A 17204-nucleotide genomic window follows, 5' to 3' on the forward strand; every position below is an offset into this window, starting at 1 on the left:
TTGTGTAGGCTTTATGGTAACCACAATGTAAAAACTTATAGTAGATTCACTAAAAATAAAAAGCAACAAATTAAAACATGTTACCAGGGAAAACCACTTGACCACAAAGAAAGACAATGAGAAAGGAAGAGAGGAGTTACAAAACAACCAAAAACATCCACCAGAAATAATAGTAAGCAGGAAATCATGACCTTCTCAAAAGGAAAAAGCAAGGAAGAAGTGCAGAAAAATTATAATAGTAAGTTCTTTCTTATTAATAACACTGAATGTAAATGACTCAAGTTCTCCAGTTAAAAGGCGTAGAGTTGCTGAATGGATAAAGAAACAAGACCCGGCCGGGCGCGGTGGCTCACGCCTGTAATCCCAGCACTTTGGGAGACCTAGGCGGGTGGATCACGAGGTCAAGAGATCGAGACCATCCTGGTCAACATGGTGAAACCCCGTCTCTACTAAAAAATACAAAAAATTAGCTGGGCATGGTGGCGTGTGCCTGTAACCCCAGCTACTCAGGAGGCTGAGGCAGGAGAATTGCCTGAACTCAGGAGGGGGAGGTTGTGGTGAGCCGAGATCGCGCCATTGCACTCCAGCCTGGGTAACGAGCGAAACTTCGTCTCAAAAAAAAAAAAAAAAAAAAGAAAGAAACAAGACCCAACTATATGCTACCTATAAAAAATCCATTTTACCTATAAAGAAAAATATACACTGAAAGTGAAGGAGTAGAAAAAGATATTCCATTCAAGGGAAAACAAAAGAATAAAAGTAGGAATAGCTATACTTACATAACATTGACTACGTTATTTCAGCTTCCAAGATCACTGATGAGAGTAATATTTATTCATTCATTTGATTAATAGTTACCGAGTTATTCACTTTGTGCCTATTACCAAACTGATCACTTTGAGTGATTAAAAAAAAGAGATATAAAAGATATTCCTTTAGGGGACATAGTCACAAAGATAAATAGTAATGATCATACATGCTAAGCAGCAGTAAAATAATATGAGATGCATGCCACAGGGCAGGACAAAATTCAGTTCTAAAAGAATAATGGAGACAATATGTTTTGCATTTTGTGTGTAGGAGGCAGCACTCTGGGTAGAGGCATTTGGAAACAATGCAGGGGAAGATACTGGAATTACCCTGTTAAAAATACATGTTAAGAGTGAAAATAATGATCATGGTTACAGGAGATGTAGCCACAATACAAACATGTCAATACTACCATAAACTAATAAACTGTTTCAGAAATAGAATCCTCATCAAACATACATAACTCAGAAGCAATAATAAAGACAACACAGAACATTAGAACAAAGTAAATGGCATAAAATATGAGTGGTGAGAAAATATGAATCTCTTGCAGAAAGCAATGCCATGAAAGGTGGGTATTGACGGCACATCTCACCTCTTGCGGCACAACAGCCTTCTGGTAGAGGAGTCAGTACAAAGTAATGTGGAAACTGTGAAGAGAGCAAGAGAAGGATAGGCCTTTGGTAGAAGGTGATGCTCATGGCAAGAAATTGATGGGAGGTCATCAGAGGGGGGCTGATGGTTGTGGATGTGAAAGTAGGGCCCACTTCTCTGCAGCAATTATCTCAGAGTTTTGTCGAAGAATATATCTGATTAGGATGCCTGCTTACCAGTTCTATTTTATTAACAGCATTGCAGACTGGAGCCTGTAAGGTTTAGTGAGACCTACGTACAATCTGTTTACTTGGATGTTCCACATGCCCCTCAAATTCACTGTATTTTAAGCAGAATTCATCATCCTTCCCCGATTTCCATACTTTCTTGTCCATCACATAATTCTAGAACATTCACTGCCTCTCATTTTCTTTGGTCCCTCAGATAGGCAACCAATTCTGTCAATTATATTTCCTTAGTGTTTTTCCTCTCTGTTCCTTTCTCTGTCTTAATGGATACTGCCTTAATTCCGATACTAATGATTTCTACTCAGATTTTTACATATGCATCCCAGATAAGTAAACATTTCTCTAGTATCATTTCTCACTGTATCTCCCAATCACTCTGCCATAAAGCCACCAAAATATCTGCCAAAAAGGCAAACATGACTATCATCTCCATTGTCTTCGGAACAAAGTCTTGAGCCTTTGCCACAGCCCACAATGTTCCTCATTGGGCCTCTTTAGATCCATCTCACCTATAGCAACAGTCATGCAAAACCCTGGCATGCTCCAGTGGGCCACAAGTTTTCATTTCCATGCCTCTGCTCATGCTCCCTCAGCCTAGACTGACTGGCCCTTTGTCTGTATGAAGATTTACTCATTTTCTTTTATTTTAAAATATATATTTTTAAGACCCAGCTCTCTCAGCTATGCCAAGCAGTCTTTCCTCATTGTTCCTGGAGAGTTGAAAACAGCCTCTTTCAGTCTCTACTGCACTTCTATTGTTGTGCCTTATCACACTTCTTTATTCATTTATTTTCTCAACTGCTATGCTTTGAGCTCCTTGAGGTCAGAATTTTTATCTTTTTTCAAATTTGCATTTTGGTATCTTGGATAATTCCTGGGCTATTGTAGGTGTTAATAAAAATTGGTTGAAACAAATGGATAAATGAGAACATTACATACAACAAACATTCATATATATACGTGTCCAAAAATATATTATGTATGTATTCATGTATTTTCTTGTGGCATAGAGAAACCTCCTCTTTCAAAAGTATTCAGGAGAAAAACAAGAGAAAGTTATTAGAACATTAAAAAATAAGTTTGGTAAAGTAAAAGTTGAGGTGACTGACCACAGGAATGTGCCCATTTTAGAGAGCAATTTGAAAAACTTAGATTGTTATCAATATTAGCCACAAACAAGAATCTCCTCAGACTAATTGAACTGTAGAAATAGTCTGAATACTGCCTGAGAAACACAAGAGGGCCTTAAAACTTTCTCAAAGATAGTGGAAGACAATTTAAGACCCAATGACTTTCTACAGAACAGAACCACTCCTGGTGACTAGGATGATGTATGTGTACTATCAGCAGGTCTGGAATGATTTTCACAAATTTCTGTCAAGACACACAGCAAAAGAGGTCTCCTCCAACTGGAACTATATCATATTTAATGGAAGAGATGCATTCTGGGACAGTCTTTCCAGAAAAGTACTTGACTTCAGGGTCATCCTCACTTGAAGAAAATGAAGCAGAGTTGATCCTTTCCTGTCAGGGAAAAACCTGCAGAACTTACTCACTCTTTTCTTGCTCTGATTTTTCTGACTCCCTATTTCCAACAAATAAAGTTTTTTTAAGTCTTATTTAAAAACTCATGAGGATTTCTAGTCATTGAATGTCTCTTACGAAACAATATCATGATGAGTTAAGTGAAAATTAGAGCCACATGCCTGAAATTTCCCTGAAAAGACACACATATCTTTTAAAATGAAGGAGGAAAGTGCCAGGAAAAAAATATGTTTTTAATTTGTTTGAGTTGAAAACATTAGAAACATATTTTTAGATATTTGCCAAGGGTTTTCTAAAAACCACTGGATTTCTCATAAACCCTAAAAGATGTCTTTCTTTTTAGGAATGGCAGACAGCAACTGGCTTGTTTACTAACTAAATATCCTATCTTCAATAGCTTTTGACCATTGCTATCTTTTTACACTTCTAAGTTTCTTATTTGGGGTCGAAAATAAAATATCCATGGTCTTGGCTTTGGGGTAAGGAGGAGAAACATTTTACCTATTTATCTTTTCATTTATAAGAAAATAAGTCTTAATGATCCTAAAGAATTTGGCTTGAGTGTTGGAAATACTGTAGAGAAAGTGGGTGACCGTCTTTATAATTTAGAGAATAAAGAGTTAGTAACAGATTCCATTGCTGCCTGCTGTCAGAGTTCTCCAAAAGGATTACACTTAAGTTTTCCATGTCTGCCTATATAATTTAATATTATTATGAGAACCCCTAATGTATTGAGTAACAAACAAAAAATATTTTCTTTAGAGAAATTGCTTATATGATAACTTAATGGGCCTTATCTTCTCCATTCATTATTGGGGTAGTTTAGCTTATCAAACATAATGCTTAATCTGTTGGCCAAGAGGAACTTGATAGTCTTTAAGTTGCAAATCGTATGCTTCTACCATGCCAGAGAATGTAGGAGTCTAGGCATGGAACATTTTAAGGTGTGTGCGTGTGTGTGAAAGGAGGAGGGATGGAGAGGGAAGAAAGGGAGTACAAGAGTGTAAGTGTGTCTGTGCATGTATGTGTGGGTGGAATGAGAGAGAAATGACTTACATAACCAAGGGATAACTCTTAAGTTTGATTTAGAGACAGCAATGATATAATGAAAAGTGTCCTGTGTTTAATCCAGGAGTATCAGAAATCAAATCTCATTTCAATTTCTAGTTATGAAGCCTTGGAAATGTGCTGAATGTGTCTACAGTCACAACTTCTTCCCTACCCACTTTGTCCTCAAAGGGAAGCTGCCCCTAACCAAAGTGGCCAAGTGGTGATATTTAGTCTTTGTAAATCCCTCTGCCTGAATGCAGCTGCTTGGGCCAGAAGTGAGCACCTGATCCAAGGGCAACCAATCACTAGAAAACCCAGTGACTTGTGAGCCTGGATCAAAGAAATAAGATGAGCTGATCAGGCTCTTTTTGTCTGTCTTCAAAATCTGCCAGTTGTGTTTAGAATCTTTGGTAAAGATCAAGACATAGAGCTGGAACAGGAAATAGTGTGATGACCTAAAATTACATAAAAGCAACTGGTAGCAGAATAGAAAGAAGGAAACAAAGGGTGACTGTATCATGTTAGTGACAAAGCACTAGGAAGTGATCCACGCTTCTGACATCTCTAGACATCTAGAAGGATTCTTTGGCTCCACCTCTATGACCCCAGGGCTTTTTAAATCTTAAGTTCTTTACTCTTCTCAAGACGTTTTTTTTCTTTTCACTCCACATAGATCCCAACAATAAGCCCCTTTAGTTGAGTCTTCCTAGGTATTGTGGGGGTATCTCTTTATCACTCTAACCCAGCGACCTAAATGTATCTTTTTGTGACTATGTACCTCTTAATGGATACTCCTTTGGATAACAAAAATATGGTTAAGATTTTCATAACATCTGTTAGAAACAGTCAGATAAGTTTCCGTCTTCTACATCAGTATTTGTTGATGGAGGGGTTTCTTCCGGTTATAATATCAAATCAGACCAACCAAAACAAGCACATCTTGGATGGTGTCCTTACATTTTAAACCAAGTTTATATTTTTAGCTAGTGGTCACACATTTTGTTTCTTCCCGTAGATCTCATCTCTCCTATTCTTCTCTTTGGGACCTCTTGTGGCCTTATCTTCCTCTGAGGTCACTGTCAAAGAATCTCTCGACTTTCCTTTTACATTCATAAGCCCTCCTCAACCAACCCCTGAGTACCCCGACTTTCTGTGTCTGTCTCACTGCTACTCATTCTATGTACTGGGTCCTTTCTAAGAAAACTAAAAAGGAGAAAAGATGATCACAAGAACTAAGCATTTATTCAGAATTTTCCTAGAAGTATCTTTTCAGATGTTGCATAACAGGAAACACAGCTACCCTTGTTTAAAAATTAGATTTTGATATATAAGATTATTAGTCTTATGCCTCTTTGTGCTAGGCATAGAGTCCTTGTCCTGAATGTAGGAGTGAAGACCAAAGAAAATCATGTAATTGTTTAAATACAAGAACTGTAACAACAGCAACAACAATTTCTCCTAATTATCTTAAAATATGAATATGCATAAATCACTTTATATTTCATTTGGTTTTCACAACAACCTTGTTAGGAAGGTTCCCATACTAATTCTAAAATGAAGATGTGGAAACCCTGGACTACTAAAGACAGCCTAGTTCCAAATGCCTTGTTTTTTTGCCCTACTAATAATTTATTTCTTTTGCCTCACTTCCTTTTTAAAAACAACCAAACCCACTTCTTCAGGCCTTGCTGACACCAGCTGCTGGTAGCAGAGGCCACTGAAAACACTCAGTTTGTTGTAGATTCCCTGACTCTACTCTTAGGGTCCACATGCAGGAATGAATTTCCCTTTCTCTTGTGCCTCTGGTATTCTAACAAAGCCTGGCTATTTATTTTTCATAACCACCTCGGAGCTAAACTGCAAAGCACCTAGCCTGTAACAAGTAATGATAACTGCTTGCTTAATCAGAGACTGACTCAACAGACACCTTCCAAGTCCACAGATAATACAAAAGAGACCGCCAGGCTGACTGCAATCGGTTATCCATATGTCTTCTGATTTGGAGCCTTTAGAAACTGAGATCTTCAAAAAGATTGGGATTTAAAAAAACACATACATTGTATAGCACTTTACAGTTTTTAACAATGGTCCTACCTTCATTGTACGTTGTAATCACCTGTAGATCTTTATAAAATACTGATGCCCGGCCCCACTCTCAGAATTGTGATTTAATTATGACCTGAGTATTGTGATTTTTAAAAGCTTCTGAAATGATTCTAATGCATAGCATTTGGGAACCAGTGGTTTATACTGTCTTCTGTCCAATGACTAAGATACGTGAATATGAGCAGTTACTATTCTATACTATATTAGAATTACCCAAACAAAGTGCAGCAGCTCAGTAGTCAGTCTGCACTTCCTATATTTACAAACCTCAGTAAAGTTAATTATCTGCAAAATGAGAATAATAATGGCATCTATCTGTCGGAAATCTTTGAGACTTTACATAACATCTGATATAAGAACACCTTAAATGGTAAAATTTTTATAAATAGCTATTATTACGATTATCATTATGTAACTCAACTATATCATAAACCGTATTTTGTCACAATTATTTATTTACTATGCATTTTTCTCATTAGGTTTAGAAGATCCAGGTAGACAGGACCATGGCTTTTATCTTTGTCTTCCTAGTATCTCATGTAGGATTGGTCCATTGAAGACAACCAATAGGAATTTGTTGAGTGGATAAGTGGTTAGATTAACCTACATAAGTAGCATAGTGGGTACAAAGAAGAGTGGAAAGGAAAAGACTAGTGTTAGAATCATCTCTCTGTAATTTTATTAGCTTTGTGGGTATGGGAAAGTCCCTAGCTATTTGAGGACTTGAGTTCCCAATCTGTAGCTATTAGCTAATGACTTTGATTACTCAATATGTGTTCTGCTCTATGTTAGTTAGGCACTGGGGATATGAAGATGAATAAGACACAGGCTCCCATCCCTTCTTGATTTCCTGGGCTGCTAAGAATTGGTTCTACAGTTGTTAAATCATAACAATTACGGTAAGACTTTGCCATCTTATATCAAGAGCTTCTATTGTCATACTCTATTTTCCATCTATTTTCCCTTAAATAATACTATGAGGTGCTAGAAGTAGCACAATTAGAGCTTAAGCAAGATATAAATAACCGTTAAACTAAACCTGTGAATAAATAGTAGTTTTTGAGGGCATCTATCACTTTCATTTCATTTGAAAAACAAATAGTTCTTAATAACATTCTGTGAAGAATAAGATAATAAAACCTTTACAGGGCCGGGCGCAGTGGCTCACGCCTGTAATCCCAGCACTTTGGGAGGCTGAGGCGGGTGGATCACGAGGTCAAGAGATCGAGACCATCCTGGTCAACATGGTGAAATCCCGTCTCTACTAAAAATACAAAAAATTAGCTGGGCATGGTGGCGCGTGCCTGTAATCCCAGCTACTCAGGAGGCTGAGGCAGGAGAATTGCCTGAACCCAGGAGGCGGAGGTTGCGGTGAGCCAAGATCGCACCATTGCACTCCAGCCTGGGTAACAAGAGCAAAACTCTGTCTCAAAAAAAAAATAAAATAAAAATAAAACAAAAACCTTTACAATGCATTCACATGGAGGGTTTCACTGAGTTTATAGAGTCTATGTATTCAAAATGAAGATTTGTAAATGTCTGAATCTTTATCCCCAAAGCAGTTTTCTTCTGAAATGAATAAGTATTTAATATGACTCACCCAGATAATTGTTTAAATTGTTGAAGTCACATGAAGGAAAAAAAAAGGAAGAGAGTCACTCATGTCTCAACTTTATCATATAAATCCTGTAAATATTTTAAAATCTTTTTCTGTCATGCTGCCTGTTTTCCATCAACAGAGTTAAGGCATATTTATATGGAATTTTTCTTCTTTCTTTGTCTAATATACTTTTAGCAAGTTATTTCAGAAAACACACACACATACACACACACACACACACACAGACAAATCCAAGTTCAAATCTAGCCTCTACTGGCTGTATTATCTTGGAAAAAGTTCTTACCTCATTGAATAATGTGACCATTTAATTAATTATATGTCACAAAACTTATCATTTATTTATATAATCAAATAATTTAATTATATGTCATGTTAAAACATTGGAAGCAATATAGATACTCTATAAATGTAGATGTCATCTTCAAGAATAAGATCCTTAAACACAATTTTCACTATGTCAGTGGCTGACTATTAAAAATGACATAGCTCAACAATTACCTATGTAATGAATTCCACAGCCATCAGTAGGTGGACATTCCCACATCTGGTCTCAAACTCCCATAGCCTTCTCATCTTCAGACATCTGCCCTTTGCTCCATGCATGCCCCATAGCTCCTGTGCTATCCCCCAAATATAGCCTCCCTTTCCCCCAACTAAGCTACTCCTTTCTGACTTGGCTCCTGCAGCACTTTTCACTTCTCATATAACACTAAAAATATTCTACCTAATTACAAAAGAAAAATTGTTTAAAAATATCTGTCTTCCTAACAATGTTATAGGGGTTTTTTTGAAGGCAAAGCTGGTGTCTTCTATATCTTTGTATTCTTCCCAGCTCTTAGCAATCAGCCTCTATCATAATGAATATGTACTAGGAGCTTGCTGAATTGAAATTACTGATTTGACATTAGGCACAGTAATATGTCAACTATGTTTTTTTTTTAATTTTTCAACTGATTTTGATGAGAGATGTTAACATGGGTTCCAAAGCAATTATAGTCAAAGTTAACAGAACTCAAAAAGTTTGCACACTGGCAAACACCAGAGACAATATAGCCAGGTATTAAGAGAAAAAAAAAGGGGCCTGAAGGAAGTTGTACAAAATGAATTCACTGAGCTGCTCCTTTTCCCAAGGAGGCATGAAGACGCCAGGGATAAGAGAACATAGGCTAGTGGCAGGGTGCAAGAATTTTGGAGCCATACCACCCAGCTTTGAATTCTGGCTCAATTAATTACTGCCTTAGGCCCTTGGAAAAGTGACTGGACCTTTCTATGCAACATCTACAAGTTAAAAGATGGGTTTTGTGTGAGGAGTAAATGAGTTGATATATGTGAAGCACGTAGGGCAGTGCCAGGCATATTGTAAGTGCTATGTAAATGTTTATAAACAAATAAGGGACATGTGTCTCAGAGAAACTCCCCAGGAAAAGGAAAAGTCAAAACACAGAAAAAGAGGTGATAATTGATGAAGCAAAGATCTAGAAGAATGTTTTTTATAGTGGGATTCCCAAACAATCTATATTAGAATCTTCTTTGAGCTTAGTAAATGCAAATTTCTGGACCCTATATCAAAATTCCCTTATCAAGGGAATTGGGGAATCCAAGATACTGCATTGTAATAACATCCCCAGGTGGTTCTGGTGCCATTTGGAAACAGGACCCACAGCACCAGCAGCACCTGGAGGCTTGTTAGGAATACACAGTCTGAGGCTCTGCTTTAGACCCACTGAATCAGAACCTGCATTTTCACAGACCTCAGGTGGTTCATAAGTACACAAAAATTTGAGAAGCATCTTCTATTCTAGAAAATAGATAATTTTGGAAATGGAATCTGCCCATTAGAATGAGATTTAAGATACATAAGAAAGGGCTTTTTTTGTTTTTTTAGTAGAGAGAAATAAGTGATAGAAGTGGTACATATATAGTCACTAATTGATGTAACAAACATATTAGGTGTCTACTACATGCCAGAAACAACTCTGAAGCTGAAGACCAAGACAGACATGGTCTCTACCCTCTGGGCTGTATCAACTAAGGCAATGATGTGACAGATAAACCCTGAAATCCCACAGACTTCATCCCATGCAAATTTACTTCTCAATAAAAATGAATGTGGATATTCCTGGGTGGCAGGTGGAGTTCTCTAGAGTCACTCAGAAACCCAGGGCCCTTCTGTGACTCTGCCCTCCCTGGGTACCATAATTTCTGCATAAAGGCTGCTTGGTAGAAAAACAGAGTTCAGAGGATCTCATGGAAGTGCTCACAGGCCCCGCCTGGAGGAATGTGCATCCCTTCTGCTGACATGTCATTGACCACAGATCAGATACATGCGCACCCTAGCCTAGAGGCTGGGAAATTCAGTCTAGCTCTGTGGCCTGCAGCGGGAGGAAGCAGAGATTTAGTGAACACATGGCAGCCTCTCGCATGTTGAGTTTACCAACTAAGGGCTAAGGACACAGAGTACAAGGGAGAGAAATAAAAGACCAGAAACGGTAAAGTTAGTACTGGGAGCCAGGTAAGAAACCTCTGTTAGAAAGATTGGTGTATGGGGCATGATCAAACAGACTCCTTTTAAAGAAATAGTAATATTTTCACACACACCAAAAGGAATGTATGTGTTAATATATATAATCTTTGCAAGAACTCTATAAGGTAAGCATCATTACTTCTTTTACAGCACACATGGGGGAATGGACACTAAATAACTTGCCTAAGTTTGTGAGTAGCAGAGTCAGCATTCAGACTCAGGAGCCCATGTCCTCAGGAGCACTAGGTGACACTGCCTCATCCTGCTGGCCTCACACAGGCTGGGTTGAAAGATCCCGAGAAGCCATGTGTTCACATGGCTGGCAATGCAGCACACAGCATTATTTTTACACAGACAGAACTTAAAGTATTGAATTTAAACAAATAACTGGGGAGTGACTGGATAGTACTTTTAAAAAACTATATATTTGTTTTGATTAGTATATATAGCTCTATTCATGTGATATCTCTAGGTTGCAAGAAACAAAAACCAATTCTGATTAATTTAACAGATGATAGATTTTTTTGAATGATACCAGATAGCTCATGGAATAACAGGAAAGCTGGAATTAATAAAACCTTCCTCTTAGTGCTACAATGAATCTTACATTATATAATATGCCATAGATAGATAGATAGATAGATAGAGATGTTAGACTAGTTTCTTCTGAAAACAGAGCCTGACATAAAGGCTTACGAACAGGTGGGATATTTGGGAAGTGATGTCAGGGAAACAGGAAAACAGGAAAAGCCAATACTAGAATAAGTTATGGAATTAGCCACCACTATGAACAACTTCTGAAGAATCTGTAAAAATGCTCTCAAAAGTGTCTCCCCAAGAGATACAAGGAAAGCACATCATTTTCTATCTTCCTTTGGTCAAGAGTAGCCCATGGGCATTGACTTCGCTTTCACTTCATAGTTATGGAAACATCCCACATCAGAGAAGACCCAGGTCAAGAAGCAAACGGGGTCAAGAAGCAAACGTTACACCCCGCAGGCCTGAGGGAAAGTGCTATCAGGTTGCACCTGGTAAGGACGGTGGAAGCCAAAAAACTGTTGGTGTGACAGTGGTCAAGGGAAAACAAGAGAGGATACAGAGAAGCATAGGAATGGCTGGTACTGTATGCAGCCTGCTTTCATATTATCACTGGGCATGCAGCAAATACTGAGTGAATAACTGCCAAGCAACAAGACTGGTTCTGGGTATATAGAAGGAAGAAAAGAAGACTCCCCAGGTGATTGCACTGCGGTCAGGAAGAAGAGACAGATATTTTCAGTGACCCTGAAGAGCCAGTTAAGTAGTCTGGTTCTTGGACATAAACTGTGTTTCATTATTACTAAATGTCCTCTCTTTCTAACAGCACTTCAATTTACATGAATGTTAATTACTAGAAACTAGAAACTTAGCCCTACAGTGATGTAATCAGATAGGCAGTTCTCTGTCCCGAGTGAATAAAATGAATTGTTCTTTCAAAATCACTTATGTTCAATCTCTACATGTTCCTCTTATTTGGAAGAATCATATAGAAGAGTGGAAATTATAACACAAATCCATACATGTACCTAATGCATACCATTTCTTTACACTAAGGGTGCTGGATTAAGGGAGGATAATAAGAAAGCCTGAAATGGGCAGGAAAAATCTCTTTTTAAAGTTCACTCGTCAGATATAATCACCCTGCAACTATGTATTTCAGAGTGGCAGAACACCATGGACTAAATTCATGATAAAAACATGTTCTCTTTGTTAAACCATAGTTGAATACATCTGGAAATCACAACTTAGAAGAGAGACAGCGACAGCATTTTCTCTTAACAGAGACCCTTAAAACATTTCTTCAAATAGGGTAGAGGAGAAAAAGTGGAAGTATAAGATTTTGATTAATTTTAGCGGCCTTTCCTCTGGACAGTTTGAAACCAGTCACTTTAGAGAGCTTTTCAGTTGTTCTTACTCCTCCCAACTTAAGTTTTTTACTACGAGGAATGGTATTTCTGGTCCTGGGAGTTCAGATTTTTAGGGAATTTGTTTTATAATCAAAAGGAAAACTGTAAAATAACTGTTCCCTTGCTTGATATGGATTTATTTTACCAAGAAAATTCCAAACAGTTAAGAAATGCAAATGGTTTCAACAAATTTGAATTAGGATACCTGAATTTGGCAAATTACAGAAACTACCTGTTTTCTGTAGAGTCAATTGGGCAGGAAACAGATGTCTGTTTCAACTCCCATTGGGCTGCCAAACAGAGGATTGTTTCCATTGATGCTTGCTATATTAACTATAGAAACATAAAGGATATAGCAATTTCAAACTACCTTTCTCAAAGATTAAAGTGGCTTCACTAGATAATTGAATTAGATTCCTGAATGGTGAAGATAACCTCCTCACAAAAGAACAAGCACATGTGCCATGTTTATTAGGAAGAAAATAAGGAGGTACTGCAAATGGTAAAATTGTCTATTGCTCTATAAGCCTTCTTCAGTTAGATCATTTATACATTTGTTTAATCTAATTTTAGCATCGTACCCCAGCATTTGATCCCACATGAAATACGAATAAAGTAATAGGTCTAGAAGATGACTACATTAATATAAACCACTATATAGAGATAGGGAGTGACCATTTACTACATTTTTCTTTTGTGTCTGTAAGAAAAACAGAAATGATAAGTCTTAGCCTCAGAAAAATCAGAAGTACTAGACAGCTATACATGGCTATTCCTAACTCCCTGAACTAACATGGGTGGCAGCCTTTGGAAACATGCCGTGCACAGCCTGCTTGGCCTCCACAGTAGTCTTTTAACATGAGATGAGGTCAGGGAGGCAGGAGGAGCCAGATCAAGGAGGAAAAGAGCATCCAAGAGCCAAGCCTCATAGGCTTTGCCTATATTTTGAGATTATTTTTTCTAATTGCTGTAGAAAGTCACCAGGACTTTAGGTAGAGGAGCAATAAAACTTATCTTAAAAATATTGTTTTGTTAATTTTGTGGAGATTGGACTTTAGGGACCAAAGATTAAAGGCAGGGAGAGAAGTTAGAGGCCACTGTAGTAGCTAGAGTGTAAGCATGATGGTAAACTACACCAGGATCTGGGCCACCTTGCTTAATATTTTGCTTAAATTTCATTTGCCTGGAAATAGTGAATCAAGTTAAGAATTAATTTATCTCTGTTGCTTTGATGTATAAATTGAAAATATATACAGTTGCTAATGTTAGAAACACAATGGTTGGGTGGCTTAAAGAAGAGGAGGTTTATTTGCCTTATATTGCAAAATGTCCAGGCATACCTCATGGTCACAAGATGGATGCTGTACATCCAGTTCTCTTGATCACATTCCAGCCAGAAATAAGGAGAAGAAGAAAAGAGGAGAGGAATATTCTCCTAGCAAAAATTTGACCTTTTGTACAGAAAGGTCAGAAAAGTATTTCTTCCAAAATATCATTTACTAGAACTGTGTTCATATGGCCAACTTGAAGTATAAGGAAGGCTGGGAGGTTCAGTATGTAATTATTTTAAGTATTTTCACCCAGGCACTTTGCCACCCTGAACAAAACCAGAATTCTCTTAGCAGGAAAAGGGGGGAGTGGCTGACAGATAGGGATTAGCACGGTCTGCCACGCTACCAGTGGTATTCTACCCTGTGATTCTACAACATATGCTCACCTAAAACACAGCAATTGGCTATGATATAAAAATAACACATTTTCAGACACTATCTCAGAATCCTGATGACACTAAAGATGCACTCATTATTTACAAAATACATATTTAGTTTGAGAATACTTCTTCAAAATAATAACCTACTAATTTTGGAAGGCACCCAATTCTTATCAGGCAATGAAGTATCTCAGTATCTATTATATAATGTTCTTTGGTCAATTTGCATTGGGATCATCATTACTAACCAGATGGGAATATTTTGATTACTTGCTATTTGTGCTATTACTGTCTTCTATCCTGGTATTCTGTCATCAACATCGAGATTACCCTAAATGAAGCTACCCAAACAGGCCAGAGGGTTCAAGTGATAAGAAAAGTTTACAAAGATTTAAATGACAAAATTTGAAGTTAGATTTAATTTAGTGTAAAGTGATGAAAAATAGTCAAATTTCTATGTCTATAAAGATGGCTACAATGAACAAAATAAGTAAGATTTATTTGAGGGACTAGATTATTCAAGTATTGCAATGTTTATGCTATTGTTAATGTTTAGTAAGCTGCCATCTTTTTATATACAGAAATAAAAGCACTTTTATATACATGTATATACATACATATATATGTATACACACACACACACACACACACACATATATATATATATTCTCTGTAATGATCTTATTCACCTTTGGGTCAAGTGTTTTCCAAAATTCTCTCCAGCTTTATAATGAAAGTCAGTGTAAAAGTAGCAACTAATATGTTGTATTTATTCTATTCAGGGTTTCTCTAGATTACCTAAAAGGTATAGGATTGCTCTAGGTGAGCTTTGGGATTCTAGCTCTGGAAGCTCTAAGATTCTAGTTCTAAGATTCTATGTTTCCAGAAAGTAGAGTATTCCTAGCTTTCATAAAAACAGAAAAATTAAAGCATGTCTTACCTGAAGTATTATATTATCCTGTTCTCACACTGCTAATAAAGACATAGCCAAGACTGAGTAATTTAAAAAGGAAAGAGGTTTAATTGACTGACAGTTCAGCATGACTGGGGAGGAAACTAACGATCATGGTGGAAGGGGAAGCAAACATATCCTTCTTCACATGGTGGCAGCAAGGAGAAGTGCCAAGCAACAGTGGGGAAAGCCCCTCATAAAACCATCAGATCTTGTGAGAACTCTCTCAGTATCACAAGAACCGCATGGAGGTAATAGCTCCCATAATTCAATTACCTCCCATTGGAACCCTCTCACGACATGTGGAGATTATGAAAACTACAATTCAAACCCTAATCAGGTTTGAGTCGGGACATAGCCAAATCAAATCAAGACTGTACATGTTTAACTTGGCTGGAAGTAGGGAAGAAGGAGTGGAGAAATTGAATTTAAGACTCTTAATAAGGACATCACTATTGTTGCTAGTTTCTAAAGATGGACCATGCATCCTGGTATGCAAATCCCATGCACAGTCCCCTCTGTTTGAGGTCGAGCTGATCCTGTTACTCACCTGTGACGGACCAACAGAATGCAGTGGAAGTAATGCTGCGTGACTTCTGAGGATAGTTTGTAGAGAAACTTGCAGCTTTTACAGGGGTCCCTTTGGAACACTTATTTTGAGGGAAGACACTTGTCATGTAAGAAGATAACTCTAACACTTCCTTGCTATAGAATAGCCCAAAAAGTTAGCCATGTGAGAGGCCATATGGAAAGAGAGAAAGACCCAGCCTGAGCCGTTCTAACCATCCAAGCCCAGGTACCAGACATGTGAGTAAAGAAGCCATTTTGGATGTCCAGCCTAGTCAAGACTTTAGGATTTAGGCAGTGCCATCCACCCTCTGACTGTAAATACATGGGAGATGCCAAGTGAGTAGTGATGATCAGAAGCTAGACAAACCACAGAATCACGAGAAATAATAAAATGTTGCCGTAAACTAATAAGTCTTGGGTGGTTTGTTATGCAGCAATAGATCATCAGAACTACCACCTGGCATGAACAACTTAGAGGACTTTTGACATAATTAAGAGTCAAAAAACTCTGAACTGTGTTGTTGACTAACTCAGAGTTTCCTTATCTGTAAATTGAGATCCCTTTCTTCTTTCAACAAGTTTGTTGAGTGCCTATAGGATGCTAGCACAGTGCTTAGAGAAAATCAGAGAGACCAAACCTTCATGACTTATAGACTAGAGGAAGAGACAAACAACAAATAAGAAAACAGTGAAATGAAACACTGCCCGTGGTGATGAGCATCATAAAGGAAAAGTGTTTGGGGTGGAAAATAACACAGTTGTAAGAGAAAGCAACCTATTTTAGATAGATTGGGAAGATGTCTATAAGAAAGTGGGAATCAGGCTGAGATCAGAAGAAATGAGAAGAAATCAGCTATGGAGAAATTCAGGGATAAGGGTTCCAGGTGGTAAAAGTGATCTGCACTTCACAAAGTTGTTATGACAATTAAAAAATAAATGTCGACAAGCAGTAAAGATGTGTAATACATAAGTACTATTTTCTTCTCTGAAATATTTCCAGTTCATTCCCTTAGTGAACCTAGTTTCCTTTAATTCTGCACAAGCTGTGCACTGATGATTCCCCAATTTGTTCCTTGGTATGGTATGAATATTTGCATCCCCCACAAAATGCATATGTTGAAACTTAATCACCAATATCAATGGCAGCAGTGGGCCATCCAGAGCGGTGGCTGCCATCGCACCAGCTGCAGTGGGAGGCGCAAGCAGTGGTGGCAGGAGCTGCTGTAGGACCAGCAGTAGTGGCAGTGGGAGCCCTGTGCCCCGTGACCCCTAGGCAGTTGACTGTGCCACCCCCACTCTTGTGCAGCCAAGCAGGGCCTGTCCCCAGGCCTGGAGCCTCCATTGCTCTGGACCCTGGTCCCGCATCACTACTCCTGCCCTCCATTGCTGCAGGGAGGGCATGGGGAGGAGGTGGACAGTGACTAGAGCCTGCCCTTGTGAGCCCCCTGGAGCTCACTGCCTTGGGGCCACTGCAATGGAGCTAGGCTAAATTACCCGCTGGTGGGGGAGCAAGATGGTTGGGCATGA

This window comes from Aotus nancymaae, unplaced genomic scaffold, assembly GCF_030222135.1.
Source record: "Aotus nancymaae isolate 86718 unplaced genomic scaffold, 86718_ANA_hifiasm-v0.15.2.pri h1tg000036l, whole genome shotgun sequence".
Classification (NCBI taxonomy): Eukaryota; Metazoa; Chordata; class Mammalia; order Primates; family Aotidae; genus Aotus; species Aotus nancymaae.